General features: G+C 39.0%; 1 protein-coding gene across 8 annotated transcripts in view; it reads left to right on the top strand.

Annotated features, from left to right (window-relative positions):
• The window catches only part of DACH1 (dachshund family transcription factor 1), a 510,801-nt gene that overhangs the window by 234,163 nt on the left and 248,997 nt on the right, over nt 1–27,641 (top strand). The window lies entirely within an intron of this gene.

Below are 27,641 nucleotides of genomic sequence, written 5' to 3'. Positions count from 1 at the left end.
TGACTTTTAGGATTGCTACTTCCAATAGGTGGCACTAGAGTTCTAGCTGTCTTCCTCTCTGAAGAGACAATTTGCATATTTCCCAGGGGAGCATTGCGGCTCGAAAAGTCTCCTTACCGTGACATACTTATCATGTCGCTCTCCACAAGGAGATAAGGTATAGTTTTATAACGGACTACGTGACATGGAATTACATTGCCTCATATGCTATTATGTACTCTTTTTTACTATATGCTAGAATATACTGACCAGATAGATTCCTAAAGGATATTTTTTTGTTTCCATTTAGTAGCCGTATAGATACTTTTGCCATGTATGCCGGTGTCAGGAACTTTTCCAGCATACACACATAACTTAACATCGCTAAACACAATGGGAACCGGTCCATTGTAGTGCATACACATGTCAAGGCTGCTAGAGAAGAATTACGATATGACTCTATTAACAAATGCAAAGTTGTAAAGTTTACCACCATTTTTGGTCTAATGCTAGACATTGCTTGAAGTGAAAACTTTAAAATCATCTTATCCCAGGTATCAGGCACCATACTCAGAAAGTTGTCCTTGCCTGCTCAGTACTGATCTTGAACACTGGTGGACACACACATGCAGACAGAAGAGGACTCCTGTGCAAGTAAAATATATGGGCCCTGTGCAGTCCAATAGCTCATTGTAATGCACAATTCCACCTCTTTTGGAGGTGGAAATTGCCCCCTTTACCTCATGGGCTCTCATGCAGTTGCACAGGGTGCAAAGAATTGTATGTCCGCTCCTGATCTTGAGACCCTTTCCCTTTTCTTTTTCACACTAGCGTATAGCATCTGATGATTCTTACAAGAGAATTGGATGCTATATGCAACTGACCCTCGGCTCAAACTCTGCTGCGAGCGTGAGCTGAGTGTCATTTTACTGTGATCCAATTCTCTCGCATGCGAGAATCGGATCACATGTGCGGGGAAGATGGAAAACTTAATTTCTTCATCTTCTCCATTGTGTGAGTCGGCGTATATCCAACTGCACTGGGATGACATCCGAGTGCAGTCCGATGTTTTACACTTTAGACTTGTATGGGTGCGCGCCATCCGATATACGCTGCCAGTTGTAGCATGCAGCGATTTTTTTTTTCTCATGCCGACTCATTGCTAGTCGCAACTGCTCCATAGTATAACATTACTCGCCAGTGTGAGCAAACCTTAAACTTTCAGGTTTTTTTTTGCCTGGATAGCTTACATAGGCCAACCAGGTATCTGTCTAAAAAGTTGTCTATTACAGGTAAATTACATTACTCAGATTCAATCATTGTTGAATTTAAGAACATTGGTAGCAAAGCATCAAGATATCTATTTGGAATTTCCAGTATTGAACCCTTTACTGATAACATGACAATGAAAGGTTTCATCCAGAATGAATTTGTTGAATGCTAATTTATTAAATCTCTGTCCAAAATTGAGATTGGTTTATTATCTAACTCCCTCATCTACTCTTTTTTTTATTTTATGCTGCCATAAAATGTTTCCAAAAACCTCAGCATCGAAGCCTAATGCCTGCTTTGTGGTTATTTAAATTGAACATAATGCTTTACAGCAGGTTTAATATTTTTATAACTCAAAAGTTGTTAACAGCCAGCTGGTTTGTGTCTGCTTTTTATGGTTATTCTTGTCATATGCAGCCTCCACAATTTTTAATTATATTTTATAGTGTATGTTTTTCCTCCTCTGGATTCCCACAGCCACTCTTTGCTTCATAAGATATTTTCCACTGGGAAAATAACAAACATGGTTTAGGGACTCTATCATTTGATTTTTTTTTCTGTATAATTACTTCTACAGTGAGTGGGAGAATTTAGAAACTTGTTAAAAAAATAGATAAAATAAAGACTAAGCTAAGTAAAACAAATGAGCTTTCAAGGCAAACTTGATTTGGTTTGGACATAGGAAATAATGACTGTATTGAGGGCTTAAGTATACATTATTTAATTGTTCAGATAAAAGCCATAAGAATTTTTACAATATTTTACGCATTACATATTTGTGTTTTCATTACCAGTTGCACAAGCCACAGTTTTTTTTTAATCACTTCACAGTCACCCAAAAAAAAAAAAAAGCAAATCATAGGTACAGTAGCTTGCGAAAGTATTCACCCCCTTGGCTTTTTACGTATTTTGTTACATTCCAACCTGTGTTTAAATAGTTTTGTAATCAGATTTGTGTTTGATGCATCAGCACTAAATAGTCTAAGTTGGTAAAGTGAAGTGAGAAAAATATAGGCATAAATTAAATTTTTGGGATCAAACGTCTAAAAATTGGAATGTGCATATGCATCCACCCCTCTTGCTATGAAGCCCATAAAAATGTCTGGTGCAAGCAATTACTTTCATAAGTCACACATTTAATGAAAGGAAGTCCACCTGTGTGCAATCTAAATGTCACATGGTCTGTCAGTATATGCACACCTTTTCTGAAAGGCCACAGAGGCTGCAACACCATTAAGCAAGAGGCACCACTAACCAAACAGCATCATGAAGACTTAGGAGATCTCCAAACGAGTCAGGGACAAAGTTGTTGAGAAGTACAAGTCCGGGCTGGGTTATAAAAAAGTATCCTAATCTCTAATGATTCCCCGGAGCACCATCAAATCCATTATCATCAAATGAAAAGAACATAGTACCACAGCAACCTGTCAAGAGAGGGCCACCCACCGAAACTCTCTGCCCAGACAAGGAGGGCATTAATCAGAGAGGCAACAGAGAGACCAAAGGAAACCATGAAGGAGCTTCAGAGTTCCCAAGCAGAGACTCGAGTATCTGTCCATATAACCACAATAAGCGATACATTCTATAAAGGTGTCCTTTATAGAAGAATGGGCAGAAAAAAATCCATTACTGACACACAAAAATTGTAACTCTCAGTTTGAGTTTGCCAAAATACATGTGAGAGACTCCCCAAATGTATGTAGTGAGGTTCTGTGGTCAGATGAAACCAAAATTGAACTTTTTGGCCACCAAGGAAAACACTATGTCTTGCGCCAAAGCAACACAGCTTATCACCCCAAGAACACCACCCCTACAGTGAAACATGGTGATGGCAGCATCATGATGTGGGGATGTTTTTCCGCAGCAGAGAAAATGATCTGGAGATAAGGAGAAATGTGTAAATGTTTTTGAGTGACCTAGTCAAAGCCCAGACCTTAATCCAATTGAGTACTTGTGGTCAGACGTGAAGATTGCTGTTCACCAGAGGAAACCATCTAACTTGAAGGAGCTGGAGCAGTTTTGTCTTGAAGAATGGCCAAAAATCCAATGGCAAGATGAGGAAAGCTCATAGAGACTTATCCAAAGAAACTTGCAGCTGTAATTGTCGCAAAAGGAGGCTCTACAAAGTACTGACTTTAGGGGGGTGAATAGTTATGCACAGTGATATTTTCAGTTATTTTGTCCTATTTGTTGATTGCTTCATAATAAAAACAGTTCACAGTTGTAGGCATGTTTTTTACATGAACTGATGCAAATCATCTAAAAAACTGTGAAATTCCAAGTTGTGAGGTAGCAAAACATGAAAAATGCCAAGGGGATGAATACTTTCACCAGTCACTGGAGATGCCAACCATCCATAACACAAAGATAGCACCTATCAAGTGGCAGAATATACAGTGGTTTGAAAAAGTGTTTGCCCCCTTCCTGATTTCTTATTCTTTTGCATGTTTGTCACACTTTAATGTTTCAGATCACAAAACAAATTTAAATATTATACAAAGATAGCACAAGTAAACACGAAATTCAGTTTTTAAATGAAGGTCTTTATTATTAATGGAAAAAGAAATCCAAACCTACAGGGCTCTGTGTGAAAAAGTGATTGCCCACCACCTTTAAAACATAAATTAACTGCGGTTAATCACATCTTTGGGAAGCTGAGTTAAATTTCCCTAGCCACACACTGGGCTGATTACTGACACACCTATTCTCAATCAAGAAATCACTTAAATTGTACCTGCCTAATAAAGTGAAGTAGACCAAAAGATCATCAAAAGCTAGACATCATGCTGCGATCCAAAGAAATTCAGGAACAAATGAGAAACATCTATCAGATCTGTCAGACTAGAGAAGGTTATAAAGCCTTTTCTAAAGCTTTGGGACTCCAGCAAAGTGCAGCGATGACTCATTCAAAAGGTCACAAAAGATCCCACAACAACATCCAAACAACTGCAGGCCTTACTTGCCTCAGTTAAGGTCAGTGTTCATGACTCCACCATAAGAAAGAAACTGGGCAAAAATAGCACGCATGTTAGAGTTCCAAGATGAAAAACACTGCTGAGCAAAGAAAACATAGAGTCTCCTCTCAATTTTGCCAGAAAACATCTAGATGATCGCCAAGACTTTTGGGAGAATACTCTGTGAACTGATGAGACAAAAGTTGAACTTTTTGGAAGGTGTATGTCCCATTACATCTGGCGTAGCAATAAAACAGCATTTCAGAAAAGGAACATCATACCAACAGTAAAATAAGTTGGTGGTAGTGTGATTGTCTATGGCTGTTTTGCTGCTTTAGGACCTGGAAGACTTGCTGTGGTAAATGGAACCATGAATTCTGCTGTCTACTAAAAAATCCTTAAGGTGAATGTCCTGATATCTGACCTCAAGCTGAAATGCACTTGGGTTATGCAGCAGGACAATGATCCAAAACACATCAGCAAGACCAACTCTGAATGGCTTAAGCAAAACAAAATTAAGACTTTGGAGTGGCCTAGTCAAAGTCCTGACCTTAATCCAATTGAGAAGCTGTGGCATGACCTTAAAAAGGCGGTTCATGCTTGGAAACCCTCCATGTGGGTGAATTACAACAATTTTGCAAAGATGAGTGGGCCAAAATTTCTCCAGAGCATGGTAAAAGACTCATTGCCAGTTATCGCAAATGCTTGATTGCAGTTTTTGCTGCTAAGGGTAGCCCAACCAATTATTAGGTTTATGGGGCAATCGCTTTTCCACTCAGGGACCTGTAGGCTTGGATTTCTTTTTTCCTTAATAATAAATACCTTCATTTAAAAAACGCATTTTGTGTTTACTTGTGTTATCATTGTCTAACATTTACATTTGTTTTGTAATCAGAAACATTTAAGTGTGACAAACATGCAAAAGAATAATAAATCAGGAAGTGCAAACACTTTTTCACACCACTGTATATGGTAGCAAGTGAACAATCAGTTATTGAAGTTGATGCAGTGGAATCTGGAAAAATGGGCAAGTGTAAGGATCTGAACATCATTCACAAGGACCAAATTGTAATGACTAGGCGACTGATTCAGAGCTTCTCTAAAATGGCAGGTTTTGTGTGACATTCCTGGTGTACAATGGTCAGTGCCACGCAAAAGTGGTCCAACGAAGGAGAACTGCCAACAGGGTCATGGGAGCCGAAAGTTTAATAACTAAATAAAAGATGCAAAAGTACAATAGAGTCTTATCCAAGTAGTAAAGGAGGATCACTAGGTAACTTTGGTCACCTTTATAGGGTTGTGTAAGGCACAATCACTAAAAATGCATAGCTTTCAGCTGCTGAAGCTTCCAGAGGATTGTAATTAAATAAGCCATGGGGCGATGGAAGTATCCTGCGCTGCTGGATAAATGACAAGCCATGATGGGGAATGAAATGTTGGTTTAATGTCAACGCATTTCAGAGTCACTCCGACTCCTTCTTCAGGACAGCCGCAAAATTTTCTTATTTTATCAACTTTATTTACTTATCAATAAAATAACTGTGGGCTTGGTCCCCGATCACATGTGACTGTATATAACCCTTCCCTCTCTCCTTTTGTGAATTTTTTTTCATGTATTTAACCGCATGTATATTATTCACTGCTTTCATTTGTGGTTGTCCAGGAGAAGAAGTCGGAGTGTTCTGAAACGTGTTGACATTAAACCAACATTTCATTCTCCTTCGTGGCTTGTCATTTATCCAGCAGGATACTTCCATTGTCCGTGGAAAGTTTAATAATGATGTACACGGCTAAAAAATGACAGCCTGTCTTATTGAATCCCACATAAGAACTACTGTTACACAAAATGCTAAAAATAAAAGTTAGTGCAGGCTAAAATAGAAAGGTGTAAGAATGCACAGTGTATGACCACTTGCTCTATTTGGGGTTGAATTGCCATAAATCAGTCAGTTAATCAGCATTATAACAAAACCATGAAACAACAGAAGTAGGGGGCCTGGTCTGGTTGATCACATTTTTTTAACATCATCTGGATAGCTCCAGATAGCTTAGTGAAGGTTTACCGATCGGAAGTTGTATCGTGCCGCTGGTTGATCGATGTGAACGGACACTTAGAAATCTTGTCCATCCCTCCATGAACCAAAACTGTTAAGGAGGTTTGAGGGGAACCTACACAATGGTAGGCAGCTGATTTTAATGTCATGGCTGATAGGTTTAGAACTTTTTTTTTGTTTTTTATGTAGAGCTATTCATTATTGCATAGACCACAGTAACAAGAGCTGCTCAGAGGTTTAGATATTGTCAGTAGAGGGAACATTTCTTTACACCAATCTGTTTATGGTACAAGTAAGTATTTGACTTATTCTTAATATAGAACCAGTTTTGAATAAAAAGGGCTGACAGAGACTTTACAGGATCAAAACCCAGTTAGTTAAAGAACAGGAACCCTTATGATTTTTATATTTAATTTCTGAATTCTTTAAAGATATTTTTTACTGCAAAGATGGAACAGCTACTGTATGAACTGTACCTCTTTTTATCTGTTCTGTGAAATTATTGATTTCTATCTCCTCCAATGAGATTTCTTCCAACACAATGCTAGACTATAATTAAATAAACCTATAATAGAATCCTAAGATTTTTAATAGACATTTATTTTATTATATAGCAGAACATTGGCCTTTTCCATCTCTAGAACTACCAAGCATGTGATTGAAGCTTTGCTATAAAAACATTGTTTTGCTCTGCTCGGCTAGTTGCTATGTATAGCTTCAAATCTGTGACAGATGAGGTTCTTAAAATATTTCCTGGAAGTGGCAAATTGTTTTTTTCCTGGCTACACATGCATATTATAGGGATAGTTGTGTAACGCATTGGACCCAATATTGGTCCATTCAAAGTCAAGTGAAATTGTCAGAAATGTTTGAATGTGATCACCAACCAAAACCACCAGGGTTTATGAGGGCCATATCTTTGAACATACAGTGTGCATTTGAGGGATTTTAACTAGATGTTTTCCTAAACTCGATGACCTTTCACAATAATAATTAGCCATGTATGATTTAAATTAATTGGTGGTATAATAGAAGTATTGTCTTCTCTATCACTTTAGAAAAAGTATATGTAGGGAAATGCAAAGGTGTGGTATTTGCCATCATGATGCATCCATAAAATAATTTTTTTCAATGCTGAAAGCAACCTTTCCTGCATATTCCTTCCCCTTTTAGAAGGCTCATTGCTTCAGAACCTATATGTCTTATGATTGACCATTTTTACATATTTATTTGTATGACATTTATTTGAAATGTTATGAGACACCGTAACAATAAAGCAGAAACTCTCTGGGTCTGCAACAGAATGGTTTAGAATTTCTTCTAATTCAGAATTCTAGAAACGAAGCCAAGGACAAGGTCTAAAAGGAAAATATTCATAGATACAGGTGCTTCTCGCAAAATTAGAATATCATCAAACAGTTAATTCCAGTTTTTCAATACCAAAAGTGAAACTCATATATTATATAGAGTCATTACAAACAGAGTGATCTATTTCAAGTGTTTATTTCTGTTAATGTTGATGATTATGGCTTACAGCCAATGAAAACAACGCTTCTGGCGTTGTCTATTGGTCATGCGTGTCTTGACACAAGGAATGTTACACTTGTAGCCCATGTCCTGGATACGTCAGTGTGTGGTGGCTCTTAAAGCAATGACTCCAGCAGCAGTCCACTCCTTGTGAATCTCCCCCAAATTTTTGAATGGCCTTTTCTTAATAATCCTTTCAAGGCTGCGCTTATCCCGGTTGCTTGTGCACCTTTTTCTATCACACTTTTTCCTTCCACTCAACTTTCCATTAATATGCTTACATACAGCACTCTGTAAACAGCCAGCTGACCTTTTGTGACTTGCTGTCCTTGTGGAGTGTGTCAATGACTGCCTTCTGGACATCTGTCAAGTCAGCAGTCTTCCCCATGATTGTGGAGCCTACTGAAACAGACTAAGGGACCTTTTTAAACGCATTGGAAGCCTTTGCAGGTGTTTTTTTGTTAATTATTCTAATTTACTGAGATAATGGCTTTTGTGTTTTAATTGGCTGTAAGCCATCATCATCAACATTAACAGAAATAAACACTTGAAATAGATCACTCTGTTTGTAATGACTCTTTATAACATAGGAGTTTCACTTTTTGAATTGAAGAACTGAAATAAATTAACTTTTTGATGATATTCTAATTTTGTGAGAAGCACCTGTAGATGAGATAGACAGACAGATAGATAGATAGATAGATAGATAGATTGATAGATAGGGATTTTTCTCTGGAACCCACTTTATTTTACAATGGCTTAATACCGTGCTCAGTGATCATACTAAGCACTTTCGGCAACAAGCTCATATTTAATAATTTAGAATGTAAATTATTTTTCAGTACATGTTTATATTTAGAATGCTTGATTGCATCACATGCTCAGGTTCACAAATTGTTTTGTATGTTAGTTCCCAGAAAACTCAATATGTCTATTATTGTTAATACAATGAGTAGAAAAATGCAACTGGATAAGAGCAAATTGTTTCCATTCCCAGCATCGTCATTTTAAGATTTGGCATTATTTTTGGATGAAGATGGCTTAGCATAAATAACAAATAATATTGTACAAATTGCAAACCGATGATTAACTTGAAACTAATCTGACGTTTCTTTGGGGAGGGTTAAATATATGAAATCTAGCCTCATGTTCTGATGGTCTTTCGTTTGACCTTTAGGGCTTTCCATTTTTCCCGCAGTGACTAGAGTGCATTATAAAAGGTTATTGCCATCTTAGCCTTTAAAGACCTAGGTGGAAATAACTTCTTCTAGGTATCGGCCACTAGAGGCGAGGCTACGAAAACAGCTTGCCTTGATTACATAATTCTGATAGAAATGAATGGGAGTAAAGGAAACAGCATAGAAGAACGAACTATGCTGTTGGCGTAACTCTTGAGTTGTGGAAACAATGTAACTTGCTGTGCTATGCTGTTTCCTTTTCTCCCATTCATTTCTATGGGAGTTAAGCAAACAATTTTACTGTGCCCGGTTGTTTTTGTTGCCCTGCCACTAGTGGTTTGGACCAACAAGCAGTTATTCCTATATCAGCCATGAAAGGCTGGGATGAAAATAACCATAGCAAAATGCCAAATTGGATACTAAAGAGTAGACTATATTTTAAAAGGCTGTGCACAGATATTAGCAGGAATTAAAACTGAGTATTTTATTGTGTAAATTCTAAAATGCACGGTGAAATCTGCATCATTAATTGACCTGCTGCTATCATGAATTGACTGACACTATCATGAATTGCCTGATACTACCATGAATTGACCTGCTGCTATCATGAATTGACCTGCTGCTGGCTTCAAATATGCAACTCAGATCAATTTGAAGTCAGGTCAAAGCTCGAGAAATTGTATGTACAGCTTGTGGACGAGATACTGTGAAATCTCATCCACAAATCTACTAATGTAATTCACAGTGGATATTCCATCTGTTCTTAAAATCTGTTGCGCATGTGCCCATATGAATATCACTGGTTGATACTATCGATGAGCAAATCAGTTCCAGGTGAATGAAATTCGTCTTCAGTTTTGCAAAGAAATTCAGATTCTCCCGAATTTGCATTGTAAAAACCTGGCAAGATGGGAGCTGGCCGTCTCATATTTTACTGATTAGTAGATAGGCAAGAGGAACAGAGAAAAAAATTGTACTACAACCCTCATTGCTCATCTGTCCCTCATCGCAGCAGTTTGTACAGTCCTCCGCACAGCTCTCTCTGGCCTCTTACTTCTCTATAACATGCGAGGTGTTCTTCTTCCATCTCTGCATTCGGCTTCTGGCGCTGAGTGGGCATCTAATGTCACATCATGTATTGAAATGTCACAGACCTATTTAGTGCTGGAAGTACCGCCACTGAGAGAAAATGGAGGAAGAGTTCGTTGTGTGCTGTGGATAAGTACAGAAGAGGTAAAAGAGAGATGCATGGAGGACTGGGAACTGCAACGGTGGAAAATGAGAGTGAGCTGAGTCGTTTTTAATCTTTTTCACAATACACTTATTAGGTTCTGCGGTCTGGAAAAACCTCAAAGCATAAGGACATGTGTGTCCAAAATGCGTAAGGCTTTCATCCCCCTCCCCTACCCCCCCCCCGTTTGTTTTCCTTCATGTTTTTTGAATATTTTTGAATATGTGGTTTTATGCGTTTCAGACAAACCTTCTCATTTAAAGATTTTTCTGTATTTTCATGACTATAAAAATTATACATTCACACTGAGGGCATCAAAACTATGAATTAACAGATGTGGAATTATATACTTAACAAAAAAGTGTGAAACAACTGAAAATATGTCATATTCTAGGTTCTTCAAAGTAGCCACCTTTTGCTTTGATGACTGCTTTGCACACTCTTGGCATTCTCTTGATGAGCTTCAAGAGGTAGTCACCGGAAATGGTCTTCCAACAATCTTGAAGGAGTTCCCAGAGATGCTTAGCACTTGTTGACCTTTTTGCCTTCACTCTGCGGTCCAGCTCACCCCAAACCATCTCGATTGGGTTCAGGTCTGGTGACTGTGGAGGCCAGGTCATCTGGCGTAGCACCCCATCACTCTCATTCTTGGTCAAATAGCCCTTACACAGTCTGGAGGTGTGTTTGGGGTCATTTGTCCTGTTGAAAAATAAATGATGGTCCAACTAAACGCAAACCGGATGGAATAGCATGCCGCTGCAAGATGCTGTGGCAGCCATGCTGGTTCAGTATGCCTTCAATTTTGAATAAATTCCCAACAGTGTCACCAGCAAAGCACCATCACACCTCCTCCTCCATGCTTCACGTGGGAACCAGGCATGTAGAGTCCATCCGTTCACCTTTTCTGCGTCGCACAACGACACGGTGGTTGGAACCAAAGATCTCAAATTTGTACACATCAGACCAAAGCACAGATTTCCACTGGTCTAATGTCCATTCCTTGTGTTCTTTAGCCCAAGTAAGTCTCTTTTGCTTGTTGCCTGTCCTTAGCAATGGTTTCCTAGCAGCTATTTTACCATGAAGGCCTGCTGCACAAAGTCTCCTCTTAACAGTTGTTGTAGAGATGTGTCTGCTGCTAGAACTCTGTGTGGCATTGATTTCTGAGGCTGGTGACTCTGATAAACTTATCCTCAGAAGCAGAGGTGACTCTTGGTCTTCCTTTCCTGGGGCGGTCCTCATGTGAGCCAGTTTCTTTGTAGTGCTTGATGGTTTTTGCAACTGCACAATGGGGACACATTGAAAGTTTGCCCAATTTTTCACACTGACTGACCTTCATTTCTTAAAGTAATGATGGCCACTTGTTTTTCTTTACTTAGCTGCTTTTTTCTTGCCATAATACAAATTCTAACAGTCTATTCAGTAGGACTATCAGCTGTGTATCCACCTGACTTCTGCACAACACAACTGATGGTCCCAACCCCTTTTATAAGGCAAGAAATCCCACTTATTAAACCTGACAGGGCACACCTGTGAAGTGAAAACCATTTCCGGTGACTACCTCTTGAAGCTCATCAAGAGAATGCCAAGAGTGTGCAAAGCAGTCATCAAAGCAAAAGGTGGCTACTTTGAAGAACCTAGAATATAAGACATATTTTCAGTTGTTTCACACTTTTTTGTTAAGTATATAATTCAACATGTGTTAATTCATAGTTTTGATGTCTTCAGTGTGAATGTACAATTTTCATAGTCATGAAAATACAGAAAAATCTTTAAATGAGAAGGTATGTCCAAACTTATGGTCTGTACTGTATGAATAAGGACATGTGTATCCAAAATACGTAAGGTTTTTCTCCCCCTGCCCTTTCCCCCAACCTCCTTTTTTTCCCCTTCATATTTTTTGAATATTTTTAAATATGTGATTTTATGATACGTTAATAAATTTTCTATATTTTTATTTCCGTTGGTGCTGGAATTTTTACTTTTGTATTATGTAATACTGTTTGTATGTAATGTAATTACATATGTAATTATGTATAGATATTGTAAGCTTTGCTGCTCCCTCCATTCTGATAAAGTACATGTATCATAATGTGTATTTATAAATAAGGGCATGCTGCCTCATCCTGGACGATCCCGTAGAATGGTTACATTATGGTTTCTCTTATCTCTCATTGAGTAGCAAATACCAAATTGATACGGGAACAGTGACCTTTAACTGCAGGAGTGTTCTGAATTGATATTAATATACCTGCTGTCACCCCAAGGATCCAGCGTAGATCATTCCTGTGGGTTGCTCCTATATGGGAATTGGTTGAGGTCAGATGACTAGAATGGCACATCATTGGATGTTTCTCTGATGGCGTGCCATAGCAATCAGCTGACCATTGCATCCAATCACAGGCCTCAGCTGTCCTGTGTTAGAAGAATAATCAAATCACTGGGTCTGGAACACACTATTGGAGTAGCATGGACTGGATCCATGAGGAGACTTCAGGTACAGTGGGGGAAAAAAGTATTTAGTCAGCCACCAATTGCAAAAGTTCTCCCACTTAAAAAGATGAGAGAAGCCTGTAATTGACATCATAGGAAGACCTCAACTATGAGAGACAAAATGAGAAAACAATTCCTGAAAATCACATTGTCTGATTTGGAAAGAGTTTTTTTTCAAATTTTGGTGGAAAATAAGTATTTGGTCAATTACAAACAAGCAAGATTTCTGTCTCTCACGGACCTGTAACTTCTTATTTAAGATGCTCCTCTGTCCTCCACTCATTACCTGTAGTACTGACACCTGTTTGAACTTGTTATCAGTATAAAAGACACCTGTCCGCAACCTCAAACAGTCACACTCCAAATTCCACTATGGTGAAGACCAAAGAGCTGTCGAAAGACACCAGAAGCAAAATTGTAGCCCTGCACCAGACTGGGAAGACTAAATCTGAAATAGGCAAGCAGCTTGGCCGACGTTACCCAGGCTACCATCAGTAACACACTGCGCCGCCAGGGACTCAGATCCTGCTGTGCCAGACATGTCCCCCTGCTTAAGCCATTACACGTCCGGGCTCGTCTGAAGTTTGTTAGAGAGCATTTGCATGATCCAGAAGAGTATTGGGAGAATGTCATATGGTCAGATGAAACCAAAGTAGAACTGTTTGGTAGAAACACAACTTGGCGTGTTTGGAGAAGAAAGAATGCTGAGTTGCATCCAAAGAACACCATACCTACTGTGAAGCATAGGGGTGTCAACATCATGCTTTGGGGCTGTTTCTTTGCCAAGGGACCAGGACGACTGATCCGTGTACATGGAAGAATGAATGGGGCCATGTATCGTAAGATTTTGAGTGCAAACCTCCTTCCATCAGCAAGGGCATTGAAGATGAAACGTGGCTGGGTCTTTCAGCATGACAATAATCCCAAACACACCACCAGGGAAATGAAGGAGTGGCTTTGTAAGAAGCATTTCAAGGTCCTGGAGTGGCCTGCCCTTTCTCCAGATCTAAACCCTATAGAATACCTTTGGAGGGAGTTGAAAGTCCATGTTGCCCAGCGACAGCCCCAAAACATTGCTTCTCTAGAGGAGATCTGCATGGAGGAATGGGCCAACATACCAGCAACAGTGTGTGCCAACCTTGTGAAGACTTACAGAAAACGTTTGACCTCTGTCATTGCCAACAAAGGATATATAATAAAGTATTGAGATTAACTTTTGTAATTGACCAGATACTTATTTTCCACCAAAATTTGAAAAAAAATTCTTTCCAAATCAGACAATGTGATTTTCAGGATTTGTTTTCTCATTTTGTCTCTCATAGTTGATGTCTACCTATGATGTCAATTACAGGCCTCTCTCATCTTTTTAAGTGGGAGAACTTGCACAATTGGTGGCTGACTAAATACTTTTTTTCCCCACTGTAGATATGCCAGATTTTGCTACTTTCACTCCACCTATGTCCCCAGTTTAACTGGTTGGAAACTGATAGATGAACTGTTCTTATTGTTTGTAATGATATCGTTCCTATCTATCCTTTGCATCCTGTTGCTGCATTGGATAGATGAAGCTGCTGGCCATAACCTTTCATGTTCTAGACCAGTACTTGGAGATAAAATGATGAGGAAGTCTTGCTGCAACTGATGCATCAGGCTAATAAATCAGAGGAAATTCGAAGTATACAGTATATGTGAACCCAGCTTTAGTGCCTAAAGGGCATCTGTCAGTCAATTCATGTTGCCCAAACCACAGGCAGAATGAATCAGAGCCTGACCGCACAAATGCAACCAACGTTGTTTTTCTCTGAAATACTTCAGTGAGTGGGACCGGGTACCATAGATAGAGAAGAAATTCGGACAGGGCCACCTCATACCAGTCTAGTTTATTGAAAGGTCTCTCCTGGGAATCACAGGGAGTGGAGCAGAGAGAAGACGGCCGGAGGCAGTGTTGGACTAGTCTCATCAATTCCTTTGGTAACTGACCATCTCTTCAAACTATGAAAAATCTACCTGGCAAACAATGGTGCAGCCAGGCTCTGATTCAGGCTGCTCTTGGTTTGGGCAGCATAAATCGACTGACAGGTTCTTTACTCTGAGAGCAGTGAGACTATGGAACTCTCTGCAGCATTATGTTGTAATAGTTGATTCACTACTAGAATTCAAGAAGGGCCTGGAAGCCTCTCTGTTTTCCTTGGCTGTAAGCCATAATCATCAACATTAACAGAAATAAACACTTGAAATAGATCACTCTGTTTGTAATGACTCTATATAATATATGAGTTTCACTTTTTGTATTGAATAACTGAAATAAATTAACTTTTTGATGATATTCTAATTTACTGAGCTGTACCTTTAATATTACAGGTTATGGGCACTAGAATCTGTGGAGCATTGATGCAGGGAACCAGTCTGATTGCTGTATGTGGAGTCAGGAAAGAATTTTTCCCCTAATATGGAGCTGTGTCTGTCTCATGGGGTTTTTGTTTTCCTCTGGATCAACATGTTAGGCTATAGGCTTGAACTTGAAGAACTTAAAGGGGTTTTTCCCCAAACAAAAGTTGATTTTAATCAATAGATCTTTGAATAATAATAATTTCCACAATTGGATGTGTTTAAATAAAATGTTCCTGTGCTGAGATAATCTTATAAATGTGCCCCTGCTGTGTACTGTGTAATGGCTGTGTCTGACCTTGCAGGAACATGGTCTGATCATACCACATCTCCTGGGCAGGGGAGGAAGCAAAATAGAGGATACAGACAGGACAGCATGGGATCGCAGAGGATTCTTTCTTTGAAGTAAAACATTGTTTAAAAAAAAAGACAGGGGAATGTTTTACCTCACAAAAAGAATCAGCTGTGATCCCATGCTGTAATGTCTCTATAATCTTTTGCTCCCCCCCCCTGCCCAGGAGATATGGTACGATCAGACCGTGTTCCTGCACGGTCAGACACAGCCATTACATAGGGGAACATTTATACGTTTATCTCAGCACAGGAACATTTTATTTAAACACATCCAATTGTGGAAATTATTATTATTCCAAGATCTGTTGATTAAAATGAACTTTCGTTCGTGGGAAAACCCCTTTAAGTCTACCTTCAACCTTAAAAACGATGAAACTATGAAAGTGACTCTATAGATGAGATGTTAGCCAATTTTTCATTGATTTGCGGCTTGCTTTGGGATATGTCTTTGGTAGACATATTGTTTTGGACTAAAAGCCTCTACTTGCACCTTGTAGGCTTTCAGAATTCTTGTAAACTGCACACAGCTTTATTGTCGGAGGCTCCATGAAACATTTACATTAAAATGTCTTTGGGCTTTTTGTAACACAAACACTTAGTTCACCACTATGTAGCTGACTTCAATAAGTTTAAGAACATTGCTGTGATAACACAGAAAAACATCATTGTAAATCTATTTTAGTCTGGACTATTGCAAATATATTATTTTACTATGTTTTTCTAGACAAAGCTTTTCATTCAGAGAGAATCAATTACATATCTCATTTTTCTTTTTTTTCCCCCTAAACTGTGGAGGAGGAGATAAAAGGAATGAGAGCCTTAAAACTCACACATGGCTGTAATTTAAGATTTTTTTTTTTTACTTCATTGTCCGGAACAGTTGAAAGAAACCTTCAATGAAAGTTTATTAACTAGGCCAATGCCCTAGGCTATAAAGGATCATTTATTACTAGTTTTCTTGCCTTTTCCCCTTGTAGTTTTTTACTAAAGCCAGTGTAAAATAATACTTCGCAAAATTAAACCTTTGCCCTTCTGCATTGTTAAGTCGGCTTTGATTAGATAAAGTAACAATTTATGATCCTTCACAAGGTTACACATTAAATGAATAATGTAATAGATGGAGTGTTCTCTGAGAATGCACTGATGTTGTGTTGTATGTAGTAAAAATCATTCACTCCACTACATATATATATATATATATATATATATATATATATATATATGTATATATGCTAAAGTTTTTGGCATATTTGGAAACATCGCTCTAGCTACTGTATTTTTACGAGGGAACCTCGTCCATCGGGGTAAGGTTTAACTATAAGAACTTCCATCTGCCAACCATTTCCTCATATTACCGATAGCAGAAGAGCAGGATCCCTGAGTAATAATGGCATATATATAACTGAATATTAGGCTATTAAAATCAAAATAACTGCTGTGTATTGGCTTATATACTGAAACAGTATGCCTTAGTCATATATATCAAATCATGGAAATACTTTACTGAGCTATTGAACTGTAAACTGGATATTATAATTCTAATAACTTCTGCTAACTGCGTGGCATGAACACTTTTCTACTGGGCATTCTCTAATTATATAGAGTAAGTATAGAGAATCGTACTATACAGAAGTGAAAAGTAATTAAATGGAGATGAACCTATGCTAATATATATAACATGGAGTTGCATAAACAGCAATCCCCTTATGACTACTTATTATTAGAGTTCTTTACTTTACAAGGGAGCGTCCTCCAGTAATAAGCTTGCAGCATCAGATGCAATTTTTTTTGCATTGTGAATCCATTGGTTGTTTTGGCAGCCTGTGTGCTGTCTATTGGGCAGTAAATTTAAAGGGAATATGTCAGCGGAATCAACCGTCCTAAGCCATCTATATGTGCATGTAGGTAATACAAAATTGAATAAAATGATACCTTGATATCTGGGACTCAATGTCTTATTCCAGAAAAATCCATGTTTTTCTCAGTATGCAAATGAGCTGGTAAGATCTCTTGGCTGGTCACAGATGTCCCTGAGAATCTGCCTCCAGAGCTTATTTTATATGAAAGGGGGTATTACCAGTGTAATACATGTAGATCAGGAGAGCAGACTGTCAATCATTACATGTGTCACACTGGTAATGCCCGCTTTCATTTAAAATAAGTTCTGAAGGCAGATTCTCAGGAAGATCTATGACCGGCCTCTAGATCTTAACAGCTCATTTGCATATTAAGAAATGTGGATTTCTCTTTGATAAGAAATCCATTTGCAGATATCAAAGTATTTTATTCAGTTTTATATGACCTAAAGTGGCATGTAAAAGTTTGGGCATCTCTTGTCAAAATTACTGTTAATGTGAACAGTTAAAGAAGTTAAAGATGAAATGATCTCTAAAAGGCCTGAAGTTAAAGATGACACATTTTCTTTGTATTCCTTTATTTATATTTTCATCTTTTACATTTTAAAAATTACAAAAAGGAAAATGGGCAGATGCAAAAGTTTGGGCATCTTTGGAATTTGTGTGTTCAAATAACTTTAACCAAGGTGTCAGACCTTAATTAGCCTGTTAGGGTTATGGCTTGTTCACTATCATCATTAGGAAAGGCCATGTTATGATAATTTCCCAGCTTTATAGAAACCCAGCCTCTTGTATCTTGTGCCAAAAAACAGCAGCCATGGGTTCTTCTAAGCCGCTGCCTAGCACTCTGAAAATGAAAATGGAATGGTAGAGGCCCACAAAACTGGGGAAGGCTATAAAAAGTGTTTTCAAGTTGCCCTATCCTCAGTTTCAAAATGTAATTAAGAAATGGCAGTTAACAGGAACAGTGGAGGTCAAGATAAAGTCTGGAAGACCAAGCAAAATTTCAGTTAGAGCTGCTTGTAGGATTGCTAGAGAGGCATATCAGAATCCCCGCTTGACTGCAAAAAACCTTCAGAAAGATTTAGTAGACTCTGGAGTTATGGTACATTGTTCTACTGATCAGAGACACCTGTGCAAATATGGCCTTCATGGAGTCATCAGAAGAAAACCTCTCCTGCGTCCTCACCTTAAAATTCTAGCGTCAGAGGTATGCAAAAGAACATCTAAACAAGCCTGATGCATTTTGGAATCAAGTCCAGCGAACCAATGAGGTTAAAATAGAACTCTTTGGCCACAATGATCAAAGGTATGTGTGGATAAAAAAGGGTACAGAATTTTAGGAAAAGAATATCTTGCCAAGCATGGGGGTGGATCAATCATGGTTTGGAGTTTTGTTGCAGCCAATAGTATGGGTAACATTTCACAGGTAGAGGGAAGAATGGATTCAATGAAATTTCAACAAATTCTTGATGCAAAGATGCCACCATCTGTAAAAAAAAGCTGAAGTTAAAAAGAGGATGGCTTCTACAAATGAATAATGATTCTAAACACACGTCAAAATCCACAATAGACTACCTCAAAAGGCTCAAGCTGAAGGTTTTACAGTGGCCCTCATGGTCCCCTGATCTGAACATCATTGAAAATTTGTGGCTATACCTCAAAATAGCAGTTCATGCAAGACGACCCAGGAATCTCACAGAACTGGAAGAATTTTCCAGTGAAGAATGAATGAAAATCCCTCAAACAAGAATTGAAAGACTCTTGTCTGGCTACAAAAAGTGTTTACAACCTGTGATATTTTCAAAAGGGGGCGCTAATAGGTACTAACCATGCAGGGTGCCCAAACTTTTGCATCGGCTCATTTTCCTTTTTTTAATTTTTAAAATATAAAAGATGAAAATATAAATATATTTTTTGCTTAAAATAAAAAGGAAATATGTCATCTTTAACTTTAGGCCTTTTAGAGATCATTTTATCTTCAACTTGCTTAACTGTAACAGTAATTTTTATCAGGGTGCCAAAACTTTTACATGCCACTGTACATGCCCATGTAGATGGCTTAGGAGCATTGAGCCTATTGACAGATTCCTTTTAAACACCCAATGTATGCTGAAATCACAGTAAAATTCAATCCACTGTGATGCTCCTGCTCATAAAGGCATTGATCCTAGTAATCTACAGTATATATATACTGATATGGCAGAACGAATTTTCTAATTTTTCATTTGCTAGTCACGATAACCTGGATTTTAAAGTTAGTTGGATTTTGTGTAGCCCTGTGGAAAATCTACATTGTGATATCATGACTAGTCTTCTACTTCTGTGTTAGGAAATTACTGTTTATACCATATTCACCGTAAGTAGTCACCAAGATCCTCTGGTGTTGAAAAGTTCTGAAACAATAATGGGCTCCACGGGTCCAGGAGAAGACGGCACCATTTGGAGCTGACTTAGCAGCCAACGACTTGCCACTAGGGTCTATGGGTTGAATCACAAATAGCTTTTAGACATTATTGCAGATGAACCTTGTGTGTGCAATAATCACAGTAAAGATTACAATGTAATTAAAGTAGAAGTGCAAATGTTCTCTAAAGATGGAGAGAGGACCTGAGAATCATTTCCTCTAGTGTTCCCTGCTCCCTATTATCCAAAGTCCGACATATTACAGGGCATATATCAAAGTGAATGTAAGGCAAACATAATCATTATGTTTTGTTGCTGGCTGGCCCATCTGTACATCCATCCATATATAATGTTCCCAAGTATTACTTTCCTAGCTCATGCAGGCAGCAGGACAGTCCTGGCACTTTTTGCTTGTACGTATGTGCTTTCTACAGAAAATATTGAAATGATTTATTGGCACTTTTGCTTATCAGTAATTAAAATGTCAGGATTTCATTCGCTTTGATGGTCTGTCTTCTTTAATTTTCATCTGGATCCAACCTGTTCTTGTTCTTTCTCTAATAGACCATCTCAGATTTTTTTGACATCACCATTTCAGATTTACAGGCTACATATGTAGTATAGTTGAGTGTGTAATATATACCAAAGATTAGTTGTCATATTTTGTTATATTGCCAAGTGTTACATGTGGTTTTACACACGACTGCTGGTATGACAATTGCATTACAATGCACTAATGTATTCCCAGTCTGAAGTATTAAATGCCAAATTCAGCTGCTTCTAAATATACTTGTTATTAAATTACTTCAATATTCAAAGGGGTTGTCCTACCATGGAAAATCCCCATTTTCTGAGTTTCTTGGTAATATAAACTATTTGCAGGATTAAAACTGGTGATCAGAGGTTAAAACTGAAAACTGTCAGCATGTCCGCACTTCTGCAGGGGAAATGTATAATTACAAAGCACCTATTAAAATTAATAGGCAGCCATGTAATACATAAACACATTAAGCCCCAAAGCAAGAATTGTTCTTTGCAATGGCTTACTGATCTAGTTTATGGAGAGGGTGTGCAACAGGAGACCCCCGAATTACCACTTTAAGAAAAAATGATGATTTAAATAATCATGATTCATACTATATAAAGATGTAAATGATACAGTCATCTGTCTGGTGCACAACGGACAGCACACTGACCCAGCAATAACCCAATAATACCCAGCAACAACCCAATAATACCCAGCAATGCTCCAATAATACCCAGCAATACTCCAATAATACCCAGCAATACTCCATACAGATGGACGCTCCATGTGTAAAAATTTCAGCATGCACTTTCCTTGTTCGAACAGAATAGTGTAAGCAAGAATGTCATCTCCTGCATCCATCCATGATGTGGGCATAGGCACAAAACTGCACTTGGAGCTAGTCCTGTCCGCGAATGTGACTTTACGGTTTTTGATATGGTTGTCTGAACCCAGCCTTAGGGCTCGCTCACACGACCATATAACATGGATAAGTGATATCCGATGTTTTATCTGATAGGACTCGGCCCAGTGTTATACTGTGGGGCTGTGCAGACCTGTGATTATTTTCTCATGTCGATTCGACATGAGTGCACAATTGTATCATGCTGCGAGAGGCTGCAAGACATCCGGTGATCTGATCACGCTCACCCATACAAGTCTATAGATGCGTGGGTTGTCATCCGAGTGCAGTCTGATTACCGCGGACACAGAGACAATGGAGAAATTAAGTTCTCCGTCTTGTCCTCACCTCTAATATTATTCTCAGTAAGGTAACACTCAGATCAAACCCTGGCAGTGTTTGATCTGAGAGATATAATCAATTGGTCCGATTCTCTCGCATTTGTTATGATCTGCAAACAAGTACTAAGGAAAGAAGGGGAAAGCTTTCCCTACAGTAAGACTAAGCTGAATCCCTACGATGTAGCGGGCTGCCTGTTCCTAGCGTAAAGACCCGCCTTAGTCCTAGGCTAGTCTGAACGAAGACCTATAGAATAAAGGGAAAGGGTCCCTAAAAAAACTAAGGACTGGAACAAAAATGGGACATCCCCTAAACAGAGAAGGTTGTTGCAGAACGCAAAAGATAAACTGACAAAAAGGTACTAGAGGTCCCAAAAGGACCAAGCGAACTGAGAGATATAGGCACAGAAGCACCTGGCTAGCAACAGTCAAACAACACTGAAGTCCAGCACAGCCAAAAAGGCGGAACTGGAATATAAAGGCAGATGGTCACATGACCGCAAAACAGAAGATGGAAAAAGCAAACAGGAGGGTTCTAACAGCATGAGAGAAAGAGAACCCCAGCCTCAGATGAAGTCTGCTTAGATCTTCAGATAATGATCACTAACATAACATAGTAACATAGTAACATAGTTTGTAAAGCCGAATAAAGACTTGCGTCCATCAAGTTCGACCTGTTTAGTTCTGTAATTGCTAAAGTTGATCCAGAGGAGGGCAAAAACCCCAAATGATTTAGCCAATCTTCACCTGAGGAAAAATTCCCTCCCGACTCTGAAACCAGCAGTCAGAATAAATCCCTGTATCAACCTACTATTTTATTTTATTTTTAAGTATATGCTGAAATCTGCCTGGTATCTAGAAAAGCATCCAGTCCCCGCTTGAACTGGTTTAGTGAATCCGACATTACCGTCTCCTCACTCAGTGAATTCCATATTCTCACTGCTCTTACCGTAAAGAACCCCTTCCTATGCTGGTGCTGAAACCTTTTCTCTTCCAGTCTTAGTGAATGCCCTCTTGTTACCGTAATATTCCTCCTTTTGAACAAATCCCGGGCAAGATCTCTATACTGTCCCCTAACATATTTGTACACATTTATTATGTCCCCCCTCAACCTTCTCTTTTCCAGGCTGAATAGTCCTAGTTTTGCCAACCTCTCTGGGTATTGCAGTCCCTCCATTCCCTTTATTAATTTTGTTGCCCTTCTTTGTACCTTTTCAAGCTCATTTATATCCTTTCTATATATTGGGGCCCATAACTGAGCACAGTATTCCAAGTGTGGTCTGACCAGTGCTCTGTACAGTGGAAGAACAATGTTCTCATCCTTTGCAGCTATACCTCTTCTGATACATCCCATTACCCTGTTTGCCCTTACAGCAGCGGCCTGACTTTGGGCACTCCAATTTAGTTTGCTATCAATCAAGATGCCCAAGTCCTTCTCCATCTCTGAATTCCCCAATGATTTCCCATTCAGTGAGTACTGGTGACTTCCATTTTTCCTTCCCATATGTATGACCTTACATTTCTCCTCGTTAAACCTCATTTGCCATTTAATGCTCCACCTACCCAGCTTATCCAAATCCCTCTGTAGGTCTGCACTGTCCTCTTTTGTATTAATTGTTTTACATAACTTTGTGTCATCTGCAAATATTGATATTTTACTATTTATCCCATTGACTATGTCGTTAATAAAGATATTAAATAACATTGGGCCTAGTACAGACCCCTGTGGTACCCCACTAGTGACGCTTACCCAATCTGAGTATATTCCATTTATAACCACCCTCTGCCTTCTATCCTTTAGCCAGTTAGCTACCCACTTGCAGACATTTTCCCCCAGCCCCATCATTCTCATTTTGTATACCAACCTATTATGTGGCACGCTATCGAACGCTTTTGAGAAGTCGAGATACACGACATCCACTGGTTCCCCCTGATCTACTCGAGAGCTAACCTCCTCGTAGAAGTCAATCAGGTTTGTTTGGCAGGAGCGATTCCTCATGAATCCATGTTGGTTCGTGATTAAAAGATTATTAGCATCAAGATGCTCCGTAATTGCCTCTTTAATGAAGCTTTCAAAAATTTTGCCCACAACGGACGTCAGACTCACCGGCCGATAGTTTCCGGCGTCACTTTTCGCTCCCTTTTTGAATATTGGCACTACATTCGCCTGTCGCCAATCAAGTGGCACAGACCCAGTCTCAACAGAGTCCTTAAATATAAGATATAACGGTCTGTCTATCACATTACTTAGTTCCCTTAGTACCCGTGGGTGTATGCCATCAGGTCCTGGTGATTTGTTTATTTTAATGTTACTGAGGCGTTTCTGTACCTCAACTTGGGTTAGATTAGTCATACTTAGTGGAGGATTAAGCTTGTCACTTCTCATTTCTCCTGTTCTATTTCCTTTGTGAAAGTTGTCGAAAAAAAATTATTTAATAGATTAGCTTTATCCTCATCTTTCTCTATGATTTTGCCTTCCTCACTTTTTATCGGTCCAATATTATTCGATTTAATCCTTTTACTATTTATATACGTAAAGAACAGTTTGGGATTTGATCTACTTTCCCTAGCAATACGTTTCTCTGTTTCCTCCTTCGCTATTTTTATTTGTTTTTTACAGGTGCTCGTTTTTTCCTTGTAACACATTAGTGCCTCCTTACTGTTTTCCTGTTTTAATCTCTTAAATGCCTCTTTTTTGCTATTTAACGCCCCTTTTACATTCTTGTTCAACCATATTGGTTTCCTCTTATTTCTAGCCCTTTTATTCCCATACGGTATATACCTCTCGCACTGAGTATTCAGAATTCTTTTGAAGGTTTCCCATTTACTATTCGTATTCCATTGATTAAGAACTTTGTCCAGTCAATAAGTTGAAGGTTTTCTATCAGCTGATCAAACTTCGCCCTCCTAAAGTTTAATGTTTTTGTTGTTCCCTTATTGATAACCCTACTGAAGGGCATTTTGAAGTCGATAATATTATGATCGCTATTACCTAGGTGCCCCCCTATCTGTACCTCAGTTATTCTATCAGGCCTATTAGTCAATATTAAGTCCAACACGGCCTTCCCTCTCATTGGTTCCTGCACTAGTTGGGAGAGATAATTATCCTTAATATTTGTCAAGAACCTTTTTCCTTTCTGAGATCTACAGGTTTCTGTTTCCCAGTCAATATCCGGGTAGTTGAAATCCCCCATTACAATCACTTCATTATGTTTTGCTACTTTGTCTATTTGTCCTAATAGCAGATTCTCATTCTCCTCTCTTATATTTGGTGGCTTATAGCAGACCCCCAGTAATATTTTATTATTATTTTTTGCCCCCTCTATCTCTACCCACATGGACTCGACCCCCTCTTTTCCCTCTCCTATATCTTCCCTTAGTCTGGGTTTTAGACATGACTTTACATATAAGCAGACTCCTCCGCCTTTCCCCTGTTTCCGGTCCCTTCTAAATAAACTATAATCTAATAAATTTACCGCCCAGTCGTAGCTATCGTCTAGCCAAGTCTCTGTTATACCTACGATGTCATACCTCTCCTCCGATATAAGCGCCCGCAGCTCATCCGCCTTATTGGTCAGGCTTCTTGCGTTGGTCAGCATGCAAGATAAAACTTTGGGGATATTTAGCATCCTATTCTTCTCTAACGATCTAACTGTACTATCCCCACCCCCCTCTCCACCCTCATTATATTCACTTCTCCCCTTCCCCCTTGCTTGCCTCACATCCCACCTATTTCCTTGGTTCCCCCCCCCGTCTCTAGTTTAAAAACTCCTCCAACCTATTAGCCATCTTCTTCCCCAGCACCGCTGCACCCTCCCCATTGAGGTGCAGCCCGTCCCTACGGTAGAGCCTGTAGCCGACCGCGAAGTCAGCCCAGTTCAAAATGTAACAAAATGCACAATGCACAATGCACAAATGCACAAATATCAATTTACTGTACATATTATTTTTTATTGTAATCACACCCAGAAAGTGTTAATGTTCCTCCAATAAAAGTATTGCTACCGGATATTGCAATCCCCCACAATCCAACAACAGAATGATGGCTGCTTTTATAATTACCCAAAATATTGGTTTAGGTTCAACAATGGGGAATTTACAATTTAATGTTTCCTGTTACTTAAACACTATAAAATGGATCCTGTAGAGGTGGGGGGAAGGTAAATCCAGCTTCTAGTTGCTTGATGTCCAGGTTGGTCTTCACTTTGACTCATAGAACTATGTCTCCTTAGGGATTAAAACAATTGAGCATTTATGCTTGAAACTAACAAGACTGCTGCAATAACGCCATGATGTATTGTGTATTTCAATATGGCTCTGTTAACACCCTGAATACAAACAAGGTTTTTTTATGACACACCACTACATCTCAGCTGTGGAATCAGTTTTATGCCATCTGCCTATCAGATGGTTTGTAACCAAGACTGCGTATTATTGCCACATGCCACATGTCTGACTTTCCTTCTCTAATATTCAGTTTGCTAAATATTTTCTAGAAATATAGTTGGGCATATATTTTTAAAATGCAATATCTCATTGAATTGATGTGAAAATTGTCATTACAAAAAAGTAACTCTTCAGGCTTTCTTTTAACATATTGTTTATTGCAAGGTTTGTCTGCTTTAGTATATTGTAATACTTCCCACATTCATTCTTCCAATAGGTTGAAGTAAGGGACGTGCTAAGATTAGGACTGTACCCCTTGCCCCTTCCATGTGGACTCCGTGTTGCGGCTGCATACAGCTAAATAGAATGTATTACAAATACAAAATTACATTAACAATGGTTAAAGAAGCACTCCTCCTATCAACGTTTTTATTCTCTTTATTTATTGCAATCATCATATTATACAGCACTGTGTACTTACAATTGCTCATTTTGCCCTCCTACCCAGCTTATCTTTTCCATTAGGTCTATGACATCACATGATTAAAAACTGACTAGCTGAATCTTTCTAAGCTCTTTGTAGAAAAAGGAGGTCAATTTTCCCTGTATGAGTCATAAGTCACTGCAAAAGCCCCTGGCAGGGGGGAGGAGGGAGCAGCTGGGTCAAGATTTGAAGAGGGGGATGAGTCATGCAGGGACAAGAGACTTCTTGCTTCTACATAGAGCAGAGAAAAGAGAAAAGTTAGGTAGAAAGCAGGGCTGTGGAGTCGGTAAGCCAAACCTCCGACTCCTCAATTTCGATGACACCGACTCCCTCATGCATGGCTCATGTTTAAGTGATAAATTTACTGTAGCACAGATTCATCTCTGCTAAAAGTCTAGACCCTTAGATCAGGAATAGGACAGATATTTATAGGACATTTCATAACTTTCCCAAATCCTTATGAAAAAATATTCACCACAAACTGCATTGAACTACTGTACCTAATTATACAGTATATTTTAGGAGTTGGAGTTGGTCCATTTTATACCAAAATGGACACCGACTCCATGACTCTTACTCCGACTCCACAGCCCTGGTAGAAAGGCAAAATGAGCAATTGTAAGTACACAGTGCCATGTAATATTATGACTGCAATATATTAAGATAACAACTTTGATGGGAGTGATTCTTTAAAATTGATAAGAGATTGTGAAAACAAGCAATTTGGAATTTTAATCTTATTAAATATTTTCTCCATTCTCAAGAATGGAGGGATTTTTAATATCATTGTTTAATGTTCGTTTTCTAGGTTACCGACCGCTACTGCATTCTAGAAATGTGGCAGAGCATACGCAGTGCTTACAGACCATTTTCAATAGAGAACCGTAAACACTGATGTATAGCTGTCGGATTGCTGGAGAGCACTGTTTGGCCAGTCTTGGTGTTCCTGCTCTCCTTTGGTGCTGTGGCAGCATTGAAGCGCACACAGCTTAGGCCAGCGGTACAGCCAGTCCAAACAGTCATTGTTTAGGAACTCACTGTACCCGGCAAACAGGAAGCCGTGAGAAAGTAGAGCAGTGAACTCCCGAAAATGACAAGTGAGAACAAACCTTTAACTTTTGTAACTTTATGGACGTACTGTTAGGAGGGCGTTGCAGACAACTTTAATATAATGGAACGCAACCGACCCCGGGGTCCGCGATGCAGCCTGGTGGACTGCTGCCGAACACTTTTTGGGTGGAAAGGGAAACAACCAACTTAAATGTAAAACCCTTCCGTGTTTCTGCACACTGGAACGGGTATAGCAATACACACTAT

The sequence above is a fragment of the Phyllobates terribilis genome, unplaced genomic scaffold, assembly GCF_046119375.1.
Source record: "Phyllobates terribilis strain yellow unplaced genomic scaffold, ASM4611937v1 Scaffold_2__4_contigs__length_985480577, whole genome shotgun sequence".
In the NCBI taxonomy this organism is placed as follows: Eukaryota; Metazoa; Chordata; class Amphibia; order Anura; family Dendrobatidae; genus Phyllobates; species Phyllobates terribilis.
The sequence above is the reverse complement of the archived record's forward strand: the minus strand, read 5'-3'. Positions and strand labels throughout refer to the sequence as shown.